The following is a 24,021-nucleotide window of genomic DNA, read 5'->3' on the forward strand; positions in this document are numbered from 1 at the left end:
TTCCATGGCCATACAACTGCTACCAGAACAATATTTACTCAAGGAAAAATTTTAAAACCAGAGATATATAGACAGGGTCACATTCAAAAAACATGGATTTAGTGCTGGTGAAACTTTGTGTTTAAAATTTTAGGAAAGCTGAAAGAGAGGGAGTCTTGGTTTGCAGATTTGCAGGTGGAATGGGCCAAGGCTTAACACAGTATCTGGCACCTGGCAGAGATACTCAACAATTATTTATTGAATGGACAGATGACAACTATTTAAAAAGAACACAGTAGTACCAAGAGAGACTAAAGGGAATTGGGTACAGACCTGCATTGAGGCTCTGTGAATGAGGTAGAATTCCAGTTAGACCTGAGAGCTTGTAGGGGTGGAATTTCAGTATGAGTTACATGAGCCTGGGGTATGTTTGATTAAACAGCAGGAGTCCAGCATGCAGTTATTAAGAAGTTGGACCAGTTGCCTCTAAGGTCTTTCTCAACCCTGAGATTCTATTCACTACTATTTTTTTAAGCTTTTGCCTAATTTTTTTTTTTAGTTTTTGATGGACCTTTATTTTATTTATTTGTATGCAGTGCTGAGAATCAAACTCAGTGCCTCATATGTTAGACAAGCGCTCTACCACTGAGCTACAACCCCAGACCCTCCATTCACTATTGGTCTATGAATTTGACTGCTGGTGAAGTCTGCCCCATTGGCTCAGCATCTCAGCACCTGAGACACATTAAATGACATTTGGGAAGATTTTACCTATTAAAGGTCATTGACATCATTTTGTGATGGAACTTAAAAGGCCAGGGAAATAATTCATTCTTAATTTTGTAAGTCAAGTTTTCCCTATTCTTGAAAGTTTTGGAGCATGAAAATAACAAATCGTAATGGTGCGTGATTCATTTTCATAACCTTATAGAGTTAAAGACAGTTCAGAAGTCAGTAGTGTTCATATATGGATGCAATGTCTTCTGGAAAATGGGAGAACTCATATGTTATTCCTTCTCAAATTAACTGAATCCCCCCTTGCTATGAGTTCTCCTACACTCTGTGTGTGCAGATGGTGGGGGGGAGGTTCAGATCAGTGCTGCCAAGCCCTGCACTGGTGCAGGATAATGCTTATAGCTATGCTTACAGACCAGAACCTTTAAAAACACAAAATACAGTAATTATGGCTTCATAGCACCACACTGGATGGATTAAAATAAACAATTAGTCATCATCTAATTTACTGATAAAATGAGAGTGAGCAACACAAAAGTAGAATGCTGTTGATGCCATTATTGGGGATTTTTTTGAAAAATTGTTTCTCATCTCCCACTGGATACTGTGCACTATGATGAAGTATTTGTAAGTGTCAATCTAAAATCGATTGCAGTTCTGTACTGTTTGCTGTAAGTATATAGTATAAAGATCTGGACCATTGACTGCATTTGAAAAAGTTTAATTACCATGTCCAGGAAGCAAGTCAAAACAGGACTTGAGCTATATTATATTCCATTTAGAAGAAAAGGGAAGAAAAACACAGAATTTATGAGACTATGAACAGTGATTATTCAAGCTAACTTGTACTAGGCCAGACTTTCCTGGAAGGCCTGCTAAACACAGATTGTGGGTCCCACCCCTAGAGTTTCTGGTGCTGTTGGTCTGGTTGAAAACTACAGTTTTAGAGCATAAGGCCTTTGAAGAAAAATATTTTAGTTGTAAATGGTTTACACAAGCTAGTCATACCTAAACATTTGCTTTTAGGTGAGTTACAGTCTCTGGCCTATTTTTGATTTCTAGTCATCTTTATTCTTGCTTTTCTCTCACTTAAGATTTTTTTTTTTTTGAACTCACATGTACCTATATCACTCTCTGCTCTATTTCGTACCTTTGGCAACAAATATCCTTGAAAGCCTTCATTATGGTAATGCCTCTACTTTGTAGAGAAAAATTGGCAAGCTTTACCTGGGTCTACTTTCTCAGTATTTGGGATCTGAGACACTTCTGAAACACCCATGTCCTCAGTCACAGGTTGATTCAAGAGGCTGGGCTCTTCAGGATGGTTCATATTAAAATGATGACGCAGGAGGTTTGGCTCTTCATGAAGATTTCTATTAAGACGATTTGTGTTCTCTTTAGGAAAATCATCTTCATGGGGTGGCTGCATCTCTACAAGGGAGAAGAATGCATTGAGCCAGATGGATGACACTATCTACCCCCACTTAAGCCCAATGATCAGCACTCCCTCTCAGCACACAGTTCCAGATACCTCAACACTGCCCTCCATGTCCTGGCATGAGCCCATGAGAAAAACTGGGCAAGGATACGGGAGGGTTAATTGTTTTCATCCCATTTAAAGGATGACTGAACTATACAGTCAAATTTATAAAGAAGCCTCATCTGCCAGAGGACTTTCCACCTTTCCCATTTCCATATCACCTTGTTCCTTGTCCATCATGTCTACCCTTTTGGCTGTGGTTTCAGTTTTCTTTAAAATCTTCCAAATTATACTCGTTTCTTGTTTGTTTTCTTTGGTTTCTAGATAAGGATTGATTTCTTTTTTCAAAAGTTTATAAGCATCAGTCTTCTCCTGTTTGTTTGAGACCTGAGAAATGTCTACCCTTTTGGCTGTGGTTTCAGTTTTCTTTAAAATCTTCCAAATTATACTCATTTCTTGTTTGTTTTCTTTGGTTTCTAGATAAGGATTGATTTCTTTTTTCAAAAGTTTATAAGCATCAGTCTTCTCCTGTTCGTTTGAGACCTGAGAAATGTTGCTGGTTTTGTTTTTTTCACTTTCTGGCACTTTCAATTTATCTGGTAGTATTTCTTCAAAAAGTTCAAGTGAAGTTTGTTCACCCTGAGCATTATCTGTTTGACTATCTGCATGAGGATGGTTCTTCTGAGCCAAAAATTGTTCCTCAAGATCCACAGTGTTTTCTGAGAATGCACTTTCAATTTGTTGTGAGTTTGCTACTACTGGTTTAGGTTCAGGTTCAACATCCTGGGAGACTTCAGGAAATTGTCCCACTTTTTCTATAGCTTTCTCAGAATCTTCATTTGCAGAATCATACAATTCCAAAAATCCTAGAAGTTCTTCTACGTTATAATTATCAAAATCATCTCCTCCAACATCAAAACAAACAAAATCTGTCTCCTGTAAGGAAAAGAAAACCATTAATGTGTCAATAACAAAGTATCACAAAAGCAAACTCATCCACGCTCCCAAATTCAGGATTGGTTCTAAAGAATCTTTGAGGTCAACCAGATTACCCTCCTCCAACCCCCACTGCCTAACTCCATCTATGGCTGAGTAAATCTGTCTTTTTCTAGACTACAGTGTTAGAAAGTCTATTCTTTCTTTCTTTCTTTTTTTAACATGGGTCATATTCTTTAAAAAGCATAATGAGTAAAAATGGTGACAATTTGGTCTCCAACTGCCTGACTCTTGGGTCTCTCTCAATTTGCTCTGAACATAAGTAGGGAAAGGCAAGGTATCACTTATAGGATCCTCCAGCTCTTAATATCTACACCTATGTTTCAGAAATTTAACTCTTAATCATTTGCTCAGGAGAAGCTGGAAGATCCTGCAGCATTGAGAAAAATGAATCAGTTTTAAAGTATCTTACTGAGATACAAGTACATTGGATGGAATAAAGAATGATATTAAGGAGGCTCCTCACATTATTATTACCACAAGAACAAACTGAAAACAAGATTCAACAAGGTATACACCTTTCTCTTCATCAGGGTTTCACAGTCACTAAGATCTCTCTCAGGATTATGTGTATATTATCTAGTCTTCCTTCTTGCTACTAGTAAGCAAATTGATATAAAAGGAGCCATAGTATGAATGGACATGTTTTTAAAAAATTTCCATTCCTAATTAAATCTTCATAATATTCTGCGGGGGTTCCGGGGGTGGGGGAGGCAGTTCAATGTAGTAGGGATGAGTGATTTCCTCTCCTCATCACATGCATTTCTAAGCCATGAGGGATGCATGTAATGGGAAATACAATGAGAAGGCAGAGTTCAAAACAAATGAGTTCTCTGTAATCAGTGAACTGCTGTCACAGCTTAAATCCCAAGAACTCTCTTTACCAACAATGAAGTCCAACAAGCAACAGAAGTGATTTTATGGCCCCTGAGATTATAAAGAAATTTTAGGAACAGCAACAACAAACAGGATGACTTTATCCATTCAGTCCATCTAATCTAAGAACTGTCCTAGCCTAGCAGTTTGCATATTCTACAGCCACTACAAAGAGCTGCCCAAAGATGTTTCAGTGTTGGTGGGCATCAATTACTATACAATTTAAAACTCTAGAAAATAATCAGCTGAAGTGAGAATTCTAGAACACGAAATCCTTTCAGTCACAAAATCAATTTAAGTCAGAGCACCATACAGGAATGTTGTATAAAGGAAGCAGTTGGGGCCTTAAAAGATCTGAGACTGAACATCACCTGAAACGCTCAGGTCCCCTTTTCCAAATCTATAACATGACTATGATCCCGTATATGACTAAGAATAAGAAAACCTTTGTAAGTACATATTTCTAGCCTAGTATAAAAGTTAGAGTTTATTAATTTAACCTAAATATACTTAAAATGTCTAATAACTATCCAATGAGTTTTGCCTGTAAAATGAAATTATTTGCCTCTTAGAATATCTGTTTCAATATATTAGACAAATCTCAGATTATAATATAATCACCCTAGAATGCCTTTCAAACTTTTTTTTTACAGGTAGTCTGATTTCAAATGAAAATCTGACACACAAATGTTAGATTGCCCCCCAAACACATTATAAAACATTCAGAAGCAGTTAACTGAATATAACTGATGGATTTATAAGCCAGTTTACAATTGAGAACAAAAAAGAAATCCATAACTTACATCTGTTGGAATTTGTAGCTCTTCTTTAGTATGTTCACGAACTACCTTGATGAAATCTTTTGGAAAGTATCCAAACATATGGCCAACCTATAGTGCAAAAGAGACAAATATCAAATAAATTCTGTACAAGGAATATAAATAAGAGATTTCTCAGAAGTGGCAGGAAATATACACATAATAGATAGATATATGGTATAACCAAGAAAGAAAGTTGCTATAACAATTACACTGAGATTATTATTTCAAATAAAAATTAAGTACAGAACTATTAAAGCAACATTTCCAACCACTGAAGTTTTCTTTTTTACATTTAGCTTAATTCTCAACACAGAGCATATAAAGTTAAGACTTCTGAAGTAAATAAAAGATCTGCATAGAAGATTATTGGATACTATATGGTTAAAACTATGTAAATCAAAGCTGGTTATAAATGCAATTCCAAATAACCTCTAGCAAGAATTTACCTGTACATTTTGTAGCATTGCTCATAAACCAATATTTATGTCTTTCTTAACCAATACACAACAGTCATAAAAATTAATAAGTAAAAACAATACAAAAATCTCTAAAATGTATTACCACTATAGCAGATGTATTCATAGTATATGCTTTCCTAGCTTTGTCCAAATCTACTTTTACAAGCACTTGGGGAGTGCTGAGGGCCATTGTCAAGTAGGAATGAAGCTTCAAAATTTCCTTGCCAGCGTACCCCATGTTAAATGGATTTTGCTGTTGACATTGCATGTAAGGTGACCTTGCTCAAGGACCAAGGCAGATCCGGGTTTAGAGCTGATCAGGTTTGAGGAAGTGTCCCACTCCTTAGGGTGTTCCCGGTTTAAGACAAAAGGAGTTTTAGGGAAGTTGGAGGTTGAAGATTATTGCTGCTGGGAGTAGGGCGTGCCTGCAGCCTGAGTTCCCGCTGAGTTCTCCTGGAGAAAAAGTTTTTAGGAGGTGAATTGTTTGGGAGATTGGATTGCCCCTGAACCTGTGTGGAGGTGGTGTGAGTCGGGAATAAAGAATTGCTGTTTCAATCTACAAGGCTGTGAGTGCCTCCTGATTCTGTGCCCAGCCAAGACTGCGGCATTATGGTGGCCCGTACGTGGGATGTCTGAAGCTTCGGGGTAAGTGAATTTGCTCGCTCCTGAGCAAAAAAATGGGTGACCATTTCAAAAAACAATGTGTTCTTGTTTTGATTTATTTATTTTTTTTTCATTTCAAGTGGCCTGTTCCTAGAACTTTCTCAGGCAAACTAAGGAAAATGGTTGACTCAAGGTTTGAAGTTGTTCGCCTCCGAGGAAGAAAAATTGTTAGAGGAAGGAGATACCCCAGTAAGACCAAGAAAAACTATGGCATATGTTGATACAATACAAAAATGTAGCCCATGGCTTTATAAAGATGAGTTATTAAGTGTATCAATGGGACCATTATGGTATCCTGTAGAAGGATTTTTCTTCAACAAGAAAGAGATGGCTAGTTCTGTTCACTATACTTGTCTTGGTTTTTACAGACAGCTAATTCATTTACAAAGCTAAAATGTTAAAATATCAACCACTAAATATGAAATCAAGTACTCTTTAGTTATTAAGTTCCATAAGGTAATATATTTAAACATTATGTGTGTTTTCATAAATTGGCAAATGGAAAAATGTTTAATATTGCTTTGGTCTGTGTCTTTGCTGAAACAAGGTTACTAAGTGTTAAGATTCTATCATGTGTAATTTATATACAGAGAGTATAAGAAGTTTCAGCTGGGTTTCAATTACAGTATAACAGTACCTTAAAAAACATGAAAGTATTTCATCTTATTAAAGTGGAGTAATTTTATAAGGGTTGTTTTAGAATGTGAATTTATAAAAAGGGTTAATGGTTAAAAAAGAGATATAAAAAGATTCAAGATGTGGAAATATATTTTAATATAAAAGGTTAAAGGAAAAAGAAATGTTTCTAGTTGAGATAATCACTGTGTGGTAAAGTGAAAAGTTGTAAAATGCCATTTAAAAAGATTTTGAGGAAACTAGATTTAATTTAAAAGCTTGAGAAAGGTAGAAAGAAAAAAAGGTATTTGTACATGGAAGATTGAGACAAAGCTTCTTAATGGAGTAAAAAAGAGCCTTTGGTTGAAGGGCAGCCATATAAACTAATATTAAGCGATTTAAACAAAATCTAAGCCTCGTTTAAAAGAGTGAAGCTGTAGGTGGTGAAAAAGTACATTTAAAAGTACAGTATAGATGATAAAGGAAATGCTTTAAAAGGTTAAATTGAAGGTTGTTGAGATACCTTCATGGCGGGAAAAAAGATTGCTTTACTCATCAAACTATTAAAATGTACTTATTAAACTAAAAAGAGGGAGATGAGATAATCTTTGTTTGGTAAAGTAAAATGTTGTAAAATGTCTAAGTACATTGCAAAAAGCTTTAAAAGGTTAAATTGAAGGTGGTTAAGATGCCTTCATGATGGAGTAAAAAAAAATATAACCCATGAAAATGGGAAGATAAAAAGATAAAAGATTTAGATAAAGAAGATTAAAAATTTGAAGTGGAAAACTTCAAAAAAAGAAGTACAAAAAGGTAAAAAAAAAAGAGAGAAGATGTAGAAAGATAAAGATATAGGAAGATAAAAAGATGTAGAAAGACAAGAATTTTATACCCACAAAATAGGAAACGAAAGAAAACTAGGAGAGAAGAAAGCAACTAAGGGTAAATATAAAAACCTTAGAAGAAAACTAGAAGATAGAAATAAGATAGAAAATGGTTAAAAATGTCAAGTAAAGGTATATCAGATAGAAAATACAAAGGGCTAAGACAACTATGGTTTCAAACCACATCTAAAAATTAAAAGGACTAAAGTAATTCTAAAAACTAAGGCAAAATGCTTTTGAAAGACTTAAATTTAAAAGGATCTTAAAGGGGTATATATCCCCCAAAGATAAACTTAAAATAACCCTTTTTTTACTCTAAACTTTTTAAATTTGGATTCATCAGGACTTAATGCTGCGGAAAGACATATGTATCCAAAAAATGTACATAAACCTAAGGTACTTTGGAAAGATATTCTAACAGGACATTGGAAAGCTCCTGACCCAGTGTTTGTCTGGAGTCGGGGTTCTGTTTTTGTGTTTCCACAGCGAGAACAGCAGCCGATTTAGATTCCAGAGACACTAACTAAAACAATTTCTACAGACCAAAAAGAAGATAATTTGACTCAAATCCATAACAGCTGATATCCAGAGCTCCAGCCTGGCTATTCTTACATCTGCGACAGTGATTAACCACGGTGCCTTTTTTCAATATCTATTTTATTATTGCATTTTTCCCACATCATAAAGTTCTATTTTATTTTTTGAGCTCATACAAACCTAGGTTAATGTTTTTCTGATCAGCTTTGTTTTTTGACTGTGTTTTATTTTTTGACTGTGGAGTTTTTAAACATTGCAATGGAGATTTTACCTAGGTAAAGCTACAAGGCTGTTATTGTCTTATGTGTTGTATGTTATGAGTGCACTGTTTTGTGTTGCATGTCAGTATGTGTGTATGTCCATATTTTTATATGAGGAGCGCTCATGAAAAAATGGATCCGAATTTTCTTTTTTTTTATTCACGTGATTTAAGTGGTTTAATCTAAATTAGGTAAACAGCTGTTAATGATTGTTTTCAAAGGTGGTTAACAGATCTGTTTGCTTACTATTGTTTTTAAAGGTGATTAACAGATCTGTTTGTTTACTTTCACTTTTCCTTTTCATTATATTTAATAATTCTGTTCAGGATAATGTCTCTTTAACATCATTGCCAGAATTCCCATCTCCATCCCAGTGCCAGTGAAGACTAAGAAAACCAAACTACAGCTTCTATGATAGCTATCACAGTAAACTGTATAAACTGATGCATCAATGAATATAACTCAACAAGTAATGCTCAATCAAGGACTTGATTTACTTTGGGAGGAAATGGACATATTGATAGATTCCTCCGATTTGAACTGCTTGCAGAACTTGCTTGGACTATATATGAGTTGCATGCATTGTGAACTATCATCTGGTACAGCGAATTGTGGTACTGCTGGCATATCCTTGCTGATGGTGTCACCAGTGATGCAATTTCCTTGCCAGCGCACCCCATGTTAATTGTGGTAATGCTGGCATCTTTGCTGATGGTGTCACCAGTGACATAATTTTTCCAAAGGAGCCGTCAATTGGCTTGGTGTCGTGGCATTTCTGTATCCTCCTCCCTTCTACTAGTGATGGTCTAAAATTTGGGGGCCAACAGAGGTGAGGCAAGAACCTCACCCCCCCACACACACTGGTGCTTAAGGCCTATCCACAAGCATGGCTGAATGCTGGACCGGTAGTCAGTGACGGGTTGATCTGGTTGCAGTGGATTCAACCCAAGACAGGAAACTGACGTCTAAAGGTCAGTTCTCCCATGACAGGTAAGAACCATATGTTGAATTGGACAACCTACCAGGCATGGTCCTTTAGCCACATTGCTTGTTGTTTAATTAATCAGAAGGGGGGAGAAAATTAATGCTGCAGTCTTGGCTGGGCACAGAATCAGGAGGCACTCATAGCCTTGTAGATTCAAACAGCAATTCTTTATTCCCGACTCACACCGCCTCCACACAGGTTCAGGGGCAATCCAATCTCCCAAACAATTCACCTCCTAAAAACTTTTTCTCCAGGAGAACTCAGGCTGCAGGCACGCCCTACTCCCAGCAGCAATAATCTTCAACCTCCAACTTCTCTAAAACTCCTTTTGTCTTAAACCGGAAACACCCTAAGGAGTGGGATACTTCCTCAAACCTGATCAGCTCTAAACCAGGATCCGCCTTGGTCCTTGAGCAAGGTCATCTTACATGCAATGTCAACAGCGAAATCCATTTAACATGGGGTACGCTGGCAAGGAAAATTTGAAGCGTCATTCCTACTTGACAATGGCACTCAGCAGGGAAGAAAATAAAATTACAATATAATGCATATGAAACCACATATCAAGCTTCAGTTTCACCCAAAATAAATCCTCTGCAGAAAAGAACCCCATTTATTTTCAGCACCAACATTTAAATTATATGAAGTTACATAAAGTGTACAAAAGGTATATAAAGTTCCCCTTGAGAAAGACACTCCTATTACTAACTACTGACTAAAAGGAACAGAAGATTCTTGCCAATAATTAAAGGAAACTGATAGGCAAATCAAATGCCCAAAAAAGAAAATTAAAAAAGGCATCTTATCACTACCTCTAAAATATCCCCATTCATGAATGTTCTTGTTATATCTAGAAACCATCTGAGAACCAGTATTAGTGGTAGAATACTGCCATGAAGATTAGATAAGACGGAGCAATTAAAAGTTTCATCACTGCAGATAAAGTCTGAGACTCTAGAAAACCAACAACATTGCAGAATGAAAACTGAAAACTCAAAAGGAGAATCATTTTGAAAACTAAAGAGTTTTTAATTTCTTAAGTATAACACTTATAACATGAGAGGTGAGTCTGAGGGGAAATACACTTTTCCCTTCTGATGAAAATTCTATTAAGGTTAAATTTGGAAAAGGGAAAGAAACCAGAGATGTATGGAGAAAGGGAACACATTTATCTCTTCTTAATCTGTGTCAAATGAGACCATAGATTATATAAAGCTCCATAATTACACACTGGGTGGTATCCCATTTCTTGTGATATGAAAAAAAAAATGATGCAGAATCATGGAGGCTCATGACTGGAAATAATTTTTATATCTAATTTTGCTTCCATACATCATCCCTGCCAAGGTGCTATTGATTTGATTTGTGGGTGGGGAGCCAAGAACTGCCACAAGAGAACAAATTCTGCATAAGCTACTATCAGAACAAATGTACTTAAGTGCCACTGCCCTGAAAGGAAATATTCGAAAGGAAGATGGATTAGACAGGGGTCCTTTCCTAACTGAGTTTTTCATTTTATATGGAGCTAAGATAAAACACAACCTGACTGAAGGCAAAGAAGACAAATGAATGCCAGAGGAGCAATGCAAACAAGGTGCCACCCAAACACTCATCAGTCGGCAAAGATCCTTTCTGGTCAGGTGCTGAAAGCAGGGCTCCTCAGGAAGACAGGATGAGTGCTGCCACCCAGAATGGCAAGAGTCCTAGGGATGAACAGAGTTAACAGGCTACAATGTGAGAGGAGACAATGCAAATCAAGCCCATTTATCCAAAAGCTCAAAGAAGGAAAGAAAGACGACTACTACATGAAAAATGCCACTTAGGTACATGGAAAAACAGTTCCAAGTTTAAAGGTTACCAATCCTATTTGGTATACTTGAAAGAAACAATAGATGGTTCTTTATATGGAGTACTGCAACTGGGACTCTGTCTAAATATAAAGTTTGTACCTAGAGGCACCATGTTTCAAGATCATTCCCTAAGAGTCAGAAATGGCAACAAAATGAAACTAGTTTTCCATAGGGATTACTCTTATTTTCTGTCTTATTTTCTGCTGTGTGGTGTTTTATTTACGGTGAGAACTTTCAAGGATGCAACCCGGAATGTCTCTAAACTGGAACATTCCTACAGTCATCAAAGACCCTTGCTACTATTTTACGTAAACAATCCACATATCACATTTTTTTAAATGAAAAGGACAATACTCATAAGCCACTAGGAGGACACTCCTAGTGAATCTCCCCATTTAAAATATCAAAGCATGATATAAACAATGTCATGTCTTTCATCAGAAGATCCATACAACTGGCTGGAAGTAGAACCCCTGGGGGAACCTTCAGGCATAGAATATAGGAAAAGCAGGAAATGGATGACCCAGAAGTTGCAAAAAAGAAAAAAAGGGGGGAAAAAAGCACACAATGAACATAGTATTCTGCTTTTTTAGAGTAAAAACAGCACAAATGATTAGGTAAAATACACAAAAAAATCAACTTTAAATATGCATGCCTGAGTTACTATCTCAGACTTAATTTACAGGATTAACTCTAATGTCCATGAATCCTTCACTTTTGAAGCAGCAAAGCTAAGAATTGTCAGGTTTTCACCATGATGACCTTTATGATGTGTAGAGCCTTCTGGAACTTGATGTGAGGGGTAGCAACCACAACCAGTTCAGTTTTGTTTCAGAAAGTCTCCTGACTTTCTATGCTGTGCCAGGCCTAAGGTGTGTTAGGAGCACAGGGCCTGGCAAAGAGGTCAGGTTAACTCTACAAAGACCCCAAGAAATCAGTCATTTAAATCTACACTGCTACCCATCAAAAGTAAGAATATAACACCTGTCAAACTTTTACTTACACTTCCGGCCCAAAGTTCTGGTGATACCTCTGCAAGTTTATAGTAGACAAATACAGGGTCACCTTTTTTAAAATTTACAAAACGACAATCTGGTCCTGTGAAATCTTCAACAGCTTCACCTCGATACATTAAGACTGTATATGAACATTGAAAAAAGAAAAAACAAACATTAGGATTTGATTTTTCACAGTCCATATTGACTCATCAGGAAATATGAATCCCACTATGAACAAAAATCAAGTTTTTCCAGTACTCTCTGGAATCACTTTTAATTCACCTGCTCAAAGTATCTAAAATCCTTAGATTTTATTGCTATACAATACAATATTCCCTGCAATTAGACGAGGGAAAAGGAAGCTTCTCTATTTTTCTCTGTGCTGAGAAATAAAAAGCAAAGTGGCTACCACCAACCATAGCTGGTTTCAGTGAAACTCTTGGTTCTTGCAGGCCTCAATTTTTTTCTGTTTCATAATCATAGAAAGCTTCATTTTGCAAATATGTAAATCCAAGTGTAGACATGGACAGGCTTAAGTATGGCTTCATGCAGAGGTAATAGGGAAGAGGTTAGAATATCCAGGAACCCCCAAGGGGTTAATTAACTTGAACTAACTGCTAAAAGACATTACCTTTAAGTGGCTGCAAGTGCTACCATGCAGCCGTAAACACTGTCAATTTCATTTGCAGCAGAGTTGCTGTCTCTGAGTTCAGGATCTGGGTAAATAACCAGGAAATATATTTTCTCTGAGCAAATATTGTTGACTATATCCAACATTAAGATTGTTTCAAAACATCCTCATTCGTATTTTTTTTAATAAACAAAATCAAAAGTGGGTATCCTATCTGACAAGGAACAAGTTTAACCATGAGAAAAGGTCAGGCAATACCTTCATGCTTAAAATGCAGGACTAGGATCACAATTGATCTAGAAACTGGTAGAAGCAACATTTTTCTTTTGGTTGACCAAATAGACAGTTTCTGATTTAAGATGAAATGGACAATAGATGTATGTAAAAAGCACAAAGAAATTGAAATAACACTTTTTCTAAAAGCCAATTAGCAGTAAAATACACAAGAATGTTTGTTTTATAAAAATATATGTCTGAGGAACAAACACAGATTTGGAGAGGGTAACTTGTTTTTTTGAAGCTAAAATAGGACTATTTTCAGAACTGTCAGCATCCTAATTCATATATAATTAAGAGGCCAAGTTGAAGGTGAGAGACACTTTAAGGTGGGGAATTCTCATCACAAGTGGAAATGGCAATGTTTCTCTTGTTCCCCCTTAGGTCATAGAGGATTTATAAATCAGTAATATATTAGGTGACAACATAATGCATACTATGGAGCACCTATTAAGTTTTTTTTTTTTTGGAGCACTTATTTGGAAGGCACACAAGGACACCTTACATACACACCTCACTACTTCCTACAACACAACACAGACCCACCTGTTGTTTTTGGTCACATCTGTTTGGACACAGGCCATTTCTCAAGTTATGTTACCCCACTGAACCTAACCAACACCATGTCTTAGTACTGACGAAGCATCAGTGATGAGATTGTCCAGGTATCCCACGTAGGATAGCGCTCAATAGCAAAGAATAGCAAAAATGAAAGAAAATATCATGGCAGCTGCTTTGCTTCTCTGAGTGTTTATTTATTCCAGCCTTAGGGTTACCTCTAGGAATTTCTTAACATATATTGGAGACATCTTTTTTCTTTATTGGAGTGGAACAAACAATTCAAATTACAAAATTTGGTTTTGGTAACACCAATTTAGGCATAAAGAGCTCAATGGTAAACTTCTTGGCCTTTTTAGCATGAATATTTTAAAATATGTACTGCTTACAATTTATGGACAACACGGTCATCAAGTTGCAAGGTTACTAGAAACCAAGCGGGAGTCCATAAGAAGTATTCTGGGCCAGTAAATATATAGAGGAAAGAGGTTCCAACAACACTAGTGACTGAGTCTAAAACTGAATTGGCTTATAAAAATCTTGGAGTATTTATTATTGTTATTGCAACAAACCTCTTCATCTGAATCTGAATGGCTACATCCTCCCCACTGCCCACCTCCAATCCAGGACTGGGAAGCAATTCTGTCCGATTCCTGCGCACAGAAGAGGCTGCAGTTCCCAGGTGGCTGGTGCAGATCCTTGGCCTCTTTCAAAAGCAAAAGATTATTGGCCCACCTGCTACCCTACCTCAAATATCAAGGGAGGCTTCTATGCACAGAAATGACAGGATTGAAGCAGAGTCGGGGCCGAGACCTCGGAACACATTGCGTGCCTGGACTCGGTGCTCTTCCCAAGCCTAAACTCTAGTCCCTGTTAAAAGGCAAAACCAGCCCAATCCCCAGTGCAGCAAAAGGACAAAGGGGCCAGTGAGCCTTTCCCAAGGAGCCCCACCATCAACCTGCCGCGGGAATTAGGGCCACCGAGCCCTGGAGAGCATCTGCCCTGATACTGCACCGGCCCAGGTCCCTGTAGAGGGGGCAGAAAAGCGCTCTGCTACAGCGTGGGCACAACCCCATCACCCACTGAGATCCTAGTCGAATCCTGGAAGGGAATAAACTGAGAGCTGTCCCTGGGGAATCGTGTTTCCCAACCCCCGCCTCAGTAAGTAGAGAAAAATAAAACGCTGGCAACAAGTGGGAGTCGAAGCCCCCCACAACCCGAGCAGGCTGGCTGGGGCGCCAGCAGAGCCAGAGGGGACACACGCAGGGTCCCGAGGCTCTGTCACTCCTGCTCCCCACCCGTCATCCTGCGACCCCCCTCACCCAGCCCTCGGGGCTGGGGACCGGGAGATCGGAGCCCCATGCGGCCCCAAAGAGCCACAGTGGAGACCCTGGGCTGCCCACCCGCCTGCGCACTCACTGCTGCATTTGTCGTCTGCACAGAGTTTGTGTTTCGACCAGCGCTGGCCGGTGTTTGGGTCCGGTTGGCCCGGCACTCGCCAGTTCGGCCGCAGCACGAACAGCCAGAAGAGCACCATGAACAGCCAGAAGACCAGCACCTGCGCCACAGCCATGTTGTGGTCACCTGGGTGAGCCGGTGAAGTAGGCTGCGGCGGGCGTCTGTGGGCGCGTAGGAGGTGGGGCTCAGGGGGCGTGTGGGTAGCCAAGCGCAGAGGGGTGGCGCCCGGGAAGGCTTAAGCCTTTCCCGGGTGACACTTCAGCAGGGATATCTGGGGGTCGGTCCACAGACTCTACTGGAGAACACACGGAGCTGGAGCTCCGTCCTTCTCTAGTCCAGACCTTCTCCTCAACTGAAGACCTTCTCCTCTAGTCGCTGCCTTGGCAACTAGGACTCTCCTTCTCGTCCAATCACCTGCCTTTGCTTCTGTGCCCTCACAAGCGACCCTCCACATGATTCTAGTAGTCACCCACCCATCCCCCCCCCTGCCAACTGGTCCTTTCTGGCTTTCCTCAATGTCTCATTTCTGGTTCATCCTGAACTAGCCCACTCCACCATCACTCCCATCCCCCATTCCTGGTCTGGTACCTCCTTTTCTGAACTACCAAATCCCACCCCTGACTTGTCACAGCTAGTCTATGGTTCCAGGCTCCCTCCCCTTCAAACTCCTAGAGGTTCCTTGAAGCCCCACCCCAAGATCCCTCTGATTAGGAAAGGGGAAGGTGAATGGAACTGTGAGTGAGGGTGTAAACTGGAGACAGTGGCCTGCTTTTTTTTAAGGCGGGGACAGGTGGGGGCAGAGAGATGGACATTAGTCTTCAGGCTAAGATCTTGAGATTCTTATCTTTATCCGTAAGGGAAGAAATTATTTAATTCAAAAGCATATTTTTAACTCTCATTTTGTGCTACCATTCATGCCAGACGCTGGACAAAGCCCTAGCATGGTGTGGGAGTGAATGAAAATCAAAAGACAAGATATCTGGTCCTGGTCCAAAAAAGTCCACAACTTAGTGGGAACCAACTGACAAAACCGATTGTCAGAGAAGAAAGCTAGTAGCTAACATTTCTTGAATGCTTTCTTTATGTCCAGTTGTTATTCTGAAGGTTTTATACATATCAATTCATTTAATCTTCATAACAACAGTACCTTACAGTAGTAGTAGGTCCTATTCCAATCCTTATTTTAGAGTAAATTGAGGCAGTCACACATCCAGTGAGTAATGGAGCTAAGTATCAAGCCCAAGGAGTAGACTCCTTTTCATCACAACCTATCAACTAACAAGCAATTGTACTTTCTGACAAGAGGAGCAAAATCTGATTTAAATCATAATATAGCTGAATTACTGATATGTACAGTTAAGGGGGGAAAGGCACAAGCTAGCCAGCCCAAGGAAGAGTGTCTGCAATGCTCCCATCCTGGGTGGAGCCATTCTCGTTTGTCTGTGACCAAGGGCTTGTTACTATAGTCTCTGCTAAGGTTATTCATCAACCTCCAACAATGAACCCATCAGTTGTTTCTCCAAATTAACTGAATCTTTAAAACTTAGAAAAAAGAATGTATTCCACCATGTTCATAATGTTAAATAAAGAAAACGATGGGAAAAAAAGGTGTGCACAAACATTTGTCTACAGGGGCCATGAGAGGTCCCCATTGGTCCAGTGTACTTCTGCACTTTCTGGAGAACCAGTGGATCATACAGAGAAACTGTCTATCTGAGTCATTCTTCATTTCTTTTCTACCATGTATTTATTATGTTATAAAATGTATCTAGTAGGCATCTCTAACAACATGTTGAAAACTGAACTCATTTTTCTCTCAAAATCTGCTTTCAGTCTTCCCTATCTCAGAAATAAGAATGACAATTTAATTCCCATTATCCAGGTGCTCAAAGCCCAAAACTTACAAACCACCTTTGATCTCTTTTCTCTCACATTCCAACTCCAGTCCATTAGACAATATTATGTCTTTATTTTTATAATTTTATTGAGATATAGTTGACCTACAATAAATTGCACATTTAAGGTGTACGATTTGATAAGTTTTGACATGAATATACCCATGAGACTATCACCAAAATCAAAAAAGTATTTCATCCTTCTTTGTAATCCCTCCCCTCTCCTTTTCTGGGCTGTCTCCAAACATCTCCTGTCATCATAGATTGTTTTGCATTTTCTAGAATTTGATATAAATTATAAAGCATTTTATTTATTTATTTTTCTGACTTCCTTCTTTCCAAATAAGCATTTGAAACATGCCCAGAATCTGACCACTCCTCTGCATCTGCTAAGCCAATATACAGGCCAAACCCACATCATAAGTCAACTGAATGATTCCCATAGCCTTCTTCTGTCCTTGCTTCTGCCCTCATTTTCCCCAATATCTATTGTCCTGATGGCAACTAGAGTGATATTCTTCAATATAAATTTGATTGTGTCTCTCTGCTCAAAATCTTCCTATAGCTTCCCATTTCCAAATAAAAGGCAATGACTTTAGCCAGGCCTGGTCGTACTCATCTGTAATCCCAGCAGCTCAGGAGGCTGTCAGGAGGATCCTGAGTTCAAAGCCAGCCTCAGAAATGTAGTGAGTCCCTAAGAAACTCAGTGAGACCCTATCTCTAAATAAAATATTTTAAAAAGGACTGTGGGTGTTGCTCAGTGTTTAAGTGCCCCTGGGGGTTCAATCTCTGGTATCAGGAAAAAAAAAAAGCCATGACTTTATTATGGATTGCCCTGCCTTATTATGGACTGTTCTTATTCAATGTGACTCCTCTCATCTTCTCCCCATTTCCTAACATTCTTCTCTTGTCTGTTAGTTCCATTTAAATACACCAATCCCACCCCTGCTTCAGAGCATTTACACTTGCAACTTTGCCTCAACCTTAACTGCCCAAATCATCTAACTAGCTAACTACCCCCTCACTTTATCATGTCTCTGTAACAGTGGCATTTCATGTGATAAAGACTTTTCCTGGCCATCCTACACAAAATATAGCCTCTTGTCATGACTATCAAGCCCATTACCCTGCCTTTCTTTCTCTTCAGACTTGCCTTACCACTTTAGACTTCTCTTACCACTTGCCTTACATTTGTTTATCTACTTGACTGCTCTGACCCAACCTCAAACACAATTTCCAACAGGAGCAGAAAATTAGTTATTTTGTTCACTACTGTTACATCAGTGACTAGGGAAATGCCTAGAATGTATGAGAGAGTTAACAAATGATTTGATGGATAAACTCATGGTTCCAATAATATTATAAATATACTACACTATTAACCTAAACACATATATTAACTATTAAGCCCCCATATATAAATAGTACTGAGAGGAAATAAGCTATGAGAACAAGGCATTTAAGGTCCACCTCTCAGCAGCATGCATCCTCAACTCCAGGAATGTACCCCTGAATGTGTTTGTTGAATAAAAACATACTTGTGTGGAGAGTAGTTGTTTGGTTACATGATACTGGAATATTTAAGTAGATCTTTTAAAACTAGTTTTAATTTTTTCTTATTATAGAATATGGTATGTTTTAGATTTTTTCTTATTGTAGAATAGAAATTAATGATAATTCATTGGTGGAAAAATCAGAAGAGCAAAATGATCTAATTGCATATCACCTTCTTGATATTTACTTTGACTCATAATCAGATATACTTTTATATGCATAGTCAGTGCTTCCAGTTACTGAAGAACTAGCTGCTTAGTTTGTAGAGTTTTCAATATTTTGATTTATCAGTATTATTTTTTAAACTTATTGCCTTAAAGACATATTAACTAGTCTGGTGGATAATGAGAAGAAAATTTCTCAACTGGCCACAATAAGGTAGTGGTAGTTCTTTCTACCAGGATACATACAATTAGTGGATGAATCAGCATTCACTTTTACTCATAGCATTTAAATATGTGGCATTGATGTTTAACATGTTTAATATAAGGTTATATTAAAAACCTTCAGAAAAGGAACAGGATAGAATGTGGTGGTGATTGTTGGCATGGAGATAAATAATCTCAAGTGAATTATTCTTTAATACCTCAAAGGGAATTCTTACGGGGTAAGGGTTGAGTAATTGTTAAAGATAAATGTGACCAGTTTGGGTTGAGGGGACATAAAATTCTAAGATATGAAGGGTTCCTAATGTCAGAGTACAATCTAAATGAGACAAGAAAAACATATCTGAAACAAATAATTGGCAGCATAATAACATATACCATTGGAAATTTGTGAAGGCACTTGCCTAGGAGCATTCAGTAGGCCTACCGCTGCTGTTACCAGGAAGAACCTCATCTATTGTAAATGATGTGCCAGAGAATAGTGTTAAACATTTATGGAAGACTAAATCTCTCCAAGAGGGGCAACAGATTTACCCTCGCATATGAAACATTGGAAAAAAAAGTGGACAAAATACAAACAACAGTTCTCAGATATTAGATAATAAGCAGCATAAGAGTGACCTCTAAGATAAAGTTAGGCATGAGAGATGAGTGCTAGGATTATCCCAATTTACTCCCTGGAAAGAATTTTTCAGGCCACACCCAGAGAAGGGAAACTCAAATAGAAAATCTCCTGAGTTGAAGAGATGGATTTTAAAGTCTGAAAAGACCGATGCAGCTAGAAGTCCCAGAGCAGAATAAAGGAGACAGTAGAGAACTGCAGAGGCAGGGAGAGTGTGTACATGCACTAGCTCTCTAGACATCTATGGAGGGTTCCCCTGAAGTCTGCGGCTATGTAACAGTGGGCTCACATGTAAGGCCAGAGAAAGAACCTTCAGAAAGGAACAGAATGGAAGGTGGTGGTGATTGTTGGCATGCAGATCAATTTTTGTAATCACCAGCTAGAATGGAAAATCTATAATAAAAGGGCATCAAGTAACATAGTCAGTAAAAGGGACAAAATAGCCCAAGATTTAAGGTAACTCCTGTCTAGCAGAATCTTAAAAAGATAAAAATGTTTCCAAGATAGTTCAGAAAAAAAGCTGTACACAGCTCAAGAATATTTAAAAGAATACAAAATGTTTCCAAGATAGTTCAGCAAAAAGCTGTACACAGCTCAAGAATATTTAAAAGAATACAAAATATCCAGTACTGAACAAGGTAAATTCACAATGTTTGGAATCCAATAAAAATGTATGAGGCATGCAAAGAGCGAGGAAAATATAACCCATGTTGAAAAGAAAATTAATAAAAATGATCACTAATTACACTGTGATAGAGTTATTATACAAGGAAATTAATACAGTTGTATACCATATGTTCAAGATGCTATGGAAAAGCATAAGCATGTAAAGGAGAAAAAGAAGATATAAAAATGTCTGAATTAGATAAAATTAGATAAAATCAGATAAAACAATGGCTAAGGTGAAAATTACACTGAATGAGATTAACAGCAGATTCAACATTGAAGAAGTCAATATCAGCAAACTGAATATGCAGTGATAAAGACTCCAAAATCAAACACAGAGAAAGAGACTGAATTGAACAAAGCATCAGTATGCACAGCTTCAACCAGTCCAATATATATGTTACGGTAGTTCCTAAAAGAGGTGGGAAAAACACATTTGAAGAAATAATAAATAAAAATGTTCTATATCTGATGAACACTCAGATTCAAAAAGCTCAATGAATAAGAAAAATGATAAAGATGACACAAATTTACACTAAATGCTTAAAACCAGTGCTAAGAAAAAAATTGAAAAGCATCTACAGAAAACAGATACCATTATGTACAAAGGAGTGAAACTAAAATGTCAAAATTCATTCAAGAACCATGCAAACCAGAAAACAGTACATCAACATTTTCAAGTTCTGAAAGAAAAAAAACTGATATCCTAGAATTGCATTCCAAATGAAAATATATTTCAAAATGATATAGTCTTTAATGCAAAAGAATTAAGTTAAGCCCTACCCCACATAAAAATTACCTCAAAATGGACCACAGACATAAATGTAAGAATTCAAAATGGACAACACATATATATGTAAGAACCAAAACTAAATGTAAGAAAGCATAGGTAAGTCTTGGGGTAGACAATGACTTTGTATTTAAGACACCAAAGGCCCAAGCACCAAAAGAAAAAATAATAAAGTAATGAACTTCATCAAATTTAAAACTTTTAAAGGCTACCATCGAAGAAAGTGAAAACACAATCATAGAAGAAAACATTTACAATTCATGTAGTTAGAATATAACTACCTAGAATATACAAGCAATTCTTATTGTTCAATATGAAAAGACAAATGGCAAGAAATTAGAATAGACATTTCTCCAAAGAAAATATTCAAAAGCAAATAAGCAAATGAAAGTATACCCAGCACCATTAGGGAAATGTACAACCTCAGTGAGATACTACTTCACATCTATCAAGATGGTTATAATCAAAAAGATAATAATAAGTTGGCAAGGATGTGGATCAATGGGAGCCCTCACACACTACTGGTAGGAATAGACTACAGACCTAAATGTAGCAGCTAAACCTATACAACTTCTGGAAGAAAATATAAAAAGCTGCTTGGCAGAGGCTTTTAAAACTAACTAGCTCTCTCTGCCTCATGCTCTCTTTTTTCCTCTCTCTCCTCAAAAACTTTGTCTCATGCTGGGCGTGGTGGTGCATACCTGTAATACCAGTGGCTCAAAAGGCTGAGGCAGGGGGATTGCAAGTTCAAAGCCAGCCTCAGCAAAAGTGAGGCACTAAGCAACTCAGTGAGACCCTGTCTCTAAATAAAATACTAAATAGGACTGGGGATGTGGCTCAGTGGTGGTATGACCCTGAGTTCAATCCCCAGTACCAAAAACAACAACAACAACAAACTTTGTCTATTGTATATTCATTGTTATGGAAATGGAAAGGTAAGCTGACAGACTAGGAAAAAGTATTGGCAAAACATATCTCTCTCAAGAGAATGATATCTAGGATATACAAATGATTCTTATATCTTATTAATAAGAAAAATCACCCAATTTGAAAAGATGGGCAGAAGACTTTTTTTCTTCACCAAAGTAGACACAAATATGGTGAATGTGCACATGAAAGGATATCCAACATAAGTTGAAATGTAAATCAAAACTGCAATGTTATTACACATACAGTAGGATGGACAAAATTTAAGACTCATCATAACAAATGTTGACAAAGATGAAGACTATGGTATCTCTCTTAGAACTGCAGACTATAACATGTAGTATAAACAATGGCACAAACTGTTAGAAAACTGTTTGGCAGTTGCTTTAAAAATTAAATCACATCTGTCGAGATATTTACTCCAGAGAAATAAAAGCATACATCCACACTGAGACTTGTGCACAACTATTCATGGTGGTTTTATTTGTAATAGTCAAAAAATCCCCAATGTTGGACTGTGGGAACATGTCTGTCTTACATGCCTCAGAACCCTTATACTCATATTAACCATATAGTAGACATTTGATTACTAACTATTACATGAATGTAGAGATTGATTTTTTTACTGTTAATAGAGCTTCTCTTTTATTAAATATAACAGACAAAAGAAAATCACGTATAGCACAATGAATTATCACAAAGTAAACATATCCACTGAACCCTAACCCAGGTCAAGAAATTGGACATCAAATGCACTTTCATGAGCCCTTTCTCATTGCTCCCCTAATTATTCCCTCCACTCCCCCAGAGGTAGGCACTATTTTAACTTCTAATAACAAGGATTAGTTTTGGCTGTTTTGTTACTTTATACAGTGTAATCATACACATGTGTTCTTTGGTATGTGGCTTTTTTAGCTCCATATGTATTTTTATAAGATTTATCCAAGTTGTTGAATGTGAATGTACTTCTTATTTTCATTGCTTAATAATTTTCCACTGTATAAATATAACCTGGTTTACTTAAAAAAAAATCCCCAATGTATATCAATAGGAAAATAGATAATAAATTTTGGAAACATACTTAGCAAGAATAAAGAACTATTGATAATAGCAAAAACAGGGAGATTCTGAATGAAATAAACTAGACAAAAAGTAATATGTATTGAAAATTCTTTTTTTTTTTGTACTCCCTAGTACAAATATCCAGGGGTGCTCTACTGCTGAGCTACATCCCCAGCCCTTTTTATTTTATTTATTCATTTATTATTAATTTTTTTTTTGCTATCAGAGATGAAACTCTTGGGAACTAAACCACTGAGCCACATCCCCAGCCCTCTTTTGTATTTTATTTAGAGATAGGTCCCAATGAGTTACTCAGGGCTTCATTAAGTTGCTAAGGTTGGCTTTGAAATCCCAATTCTCCTGTTTCACAATTCTGAGCCACTGGGATTACAGATGTGTGCCACCATGCCCAGTTTAGTTTTTATTTTGAAACAGAGTCTGGCTCAGTTCCCCAAGTTTACCTCAAACTTGCGATCCTCCAGCCTCAGCCTCCTGAATATCTGGGATTACAGACTCTGCCACCACCTTCCAGCAGATTCAGTTATATTTAAAGGTAGAAAGTTATAAACCAGGTGAATCCTAGTAAAGGTCTTAGTAGAAAAATAAAATAATAGCACTATGCTTGGTCACAATATGGTAAGTCAGAAAATGACAAGAAATATCCATTTTCTGTGAGGTTGACCAGAACAGTATCATTTCTCAATGGATTTCAAAGGGTCTCCTTCCTTCTTTCCCCCCCGCCCGCCCACCTTTCTTTCTTTCCTTCCTTCCCGCCCTCCCTTCCTTCCTTCCTTCCTTCCTTCCTTCCTTCCTTCCTTCCTTCCTGAGTTTTGGCGTGTGTGTGTGTGTGTGTGTGTGTGTGTGTGTGTGTGTGTGTGTGTGTACATCATCCTCTGTGCCAATGTAAGAGATTTAGGCAATGGATCAACCTTTACACCTGTGCCGAAGGACCCCAATCTTGGATCTATCTCCAAGGGTGGAGGTGACTCTAGATCCTCATTATAATCTCGAGAATGGGAACTCCTAAATTATAAACAGGTCTTTCTTGGTAACACCAGT

At 37.7% G+C, this 24,021-nt stretch overlaps 1 pseudogene; it reads right to left on the reverse strand.

Moving 5' to 3' along the window:
* The window catches only part of LOC144372876 (transport and Golgi organization protein 1 homolog), a 175,870-nt pseudogene that overhangs the window by 35,546 nt on the left and 116,303 nt on the right, over positions 1-24,021 (reverse strand).

This window comes from Ictidomys tridecemlineatus, unplaced genomic scaffold, assembly GCF_052094955.1.
Source record: "Ictidomys tridecemlineatus isolate mIctTri1 unplaced genomic scaffold, mIctTri1.hap1 Scaffold_182, whole genome shotgun sequence".
Lineage (NCBI taxonomy): Eukaryota > Metazoa > Chordata > Mammalia > Rodentia > Sciuridae > Ictidomys > Ictidomys tridecemlineatus.